Consider the following 2,090-nt stretch of genomic DNA (forward strand, 5'->3'; position numbering starts at 1 on the left):
AAAATTTAAGTCCATTTTGATTGTCTTGAAAAGATATAGAACGTTGATGTTGGATGTTTTTTCATTTGAGGCTTGCATCATCAAAACAGAGAGGCTTGAACAATGGCCAAATTTGGAAACCTCACCTTTGCATGTTTTGCACCTTACACTTTAAACTCAAAATTCACTAATTTCCACACTTCAAATGGATTTTTGCCCAACATAACATTTGTTCCTTACACCAAGACCTTTCCAACCATTACTCACATGCTCATGTTTGGATTTGGCAAATGGCATTTTCGAAGAGGATAAGTTTTAGGCATAATTGTGCATAACATGTTGAAACTCATTACACAAGCTTGTGCATTGCCAATTACACGTCCATTTCAGCTCATTTATATCTCAGATTGCATTTGGCATTGAATTTGGGCCTTTTGCACGATCATGCAAGCCCATGCAAAGAGTATCCACTTGCCATGCACACACGGATTTCTCATTGCTTGCACCATGCTTGGCTATAAATAGAGGCATCATTCCATTCAATTTTCATCCATGAATCAACCTGAAATGCTGCTGAACTGAAAACCAAACCTCTCACCAAAGGAACTATTTCATTTTCACTCAAATTTCTCAGATCTGAAATTCAACTAAATCTGGTTGAATTTCTAGATCTAAAGTTCCTAGACCTCTCTCTCATAGTCCATTGTACTTCTGTTTGGCCAAAGGAAGCAAGGAAGCAAGGAAGCAAGCTCAGATCACCACAATTCAAAGGTTCTCTTCAACTGGTTTTTTTCTTCGAAACTCACTATTTCTTGACCTATTTGCTTGGCTATTGTGTTGTCTGAAGTCCTCTCCATAGAGGCATCATTGTTGTGCATTCAATTTTCAAAATCTAACAAGTTCATGATGAACACCATCAAGTTTCAACCTCTGATTTCTCTCGCTATAGAGATCTAGAGTAGAAATGGATGGTACAGGGGTGATGTACATCACCCCAGCTTTAATTTGGTACCTAGATCGTGGATTTTGGTTGAGTTTGGAGGACCTGCAACTCTGGCCGGAGCTTGAGTGCTCGCCGGAGAAGACGGTGGCGCTAGCCACCGTCCACCATGTCAGATTCAATCTGGATCGTTGGATGCACATCCCACGTTTTAATCTCAGTCACGCGTTTGGATTACTTGATTTAATGCCATGTATTTCGCTGCTGACTTTGGGCTACCGTGGAAACGCACTTCTGGACCATTAGATGTTGCCACGTCAATTAATGAGTTCCATCAGACGCTCCCTATTTTTTTGAGTTTTCTAATTTCTATTTTAATTTCTTTTATTTCCATTATTTTCAAAAATTCATAACTTCTTCATTTTAAATCCAAAAAATATGGGACCAATTGCATTCTTCTCCAAATAATTTCTAGTTTCTAATTTTGATTATTAATATTTTTTATTTTGGCATTTGATATTTTTTGTGAATTTTCTCTTTTCTGGTTATTTTTAATTCATTTTAAATAATTTTTGATATTCAAAAAATACAAAAATATTTTCCTAACCTATTTGAATGATGATGGATCCATGAAAAATATTCTCATAAATTTTTAATTGATTTGAGATTTATTTGAGATTTTAGTTCAATTAGGTTATTTTTATTCATTTTTAATTGATTAAAAATAGTTTCTGACTTTTAAAAATGCTGAAATTTTTTGTCAAACTTTGTTTGACCTTGTTGAACTTGGGATAAATCACTTGGACCTTTCAAAGTTGATTTGAAGTGATTTTGAAGTTTGACCTTTCTTTTATTTTTAATTCAAGTTTATTTTAATATTAAAAATGCCAAAAATATTTTGATTATTATTTGACCTCCAATCTTCATCCCATTTCTGGTTTCTCATGGTTTGACTTTGACTTCAAATGTCATTTGGTCAACACACATGGATTGGTACATTTTATTTCACCTTATGCACTTTATTCTTTCCTTTTCCATTATCCATTATTCATCCCCTTCTTCTTCTTCTTTTTTCTTTTTGATCAATGAGTTAAAGGTTGATAAGTTAGCATTGATTAGGGAGACTTAATCTTCCTTGATTCAAATCTAATTCATCTTGATCAATTGATCA

This window comes from Lathyrus oleraceus, chromosome 6 (genome assembly GCF_024323335.1).
Source record: "Lathyrus oleraceus cultivar Zhongwan6 chromosome 6, CAAS_Psat_ZW6_1.0, whole genome shotgun sequence".
NCBI lineage: Eukaryota > Viridiplantae > Streptophyta > Magnoliopsida > Fabales > Fabaceae > Lathyrus > Lathyrus oleraceus.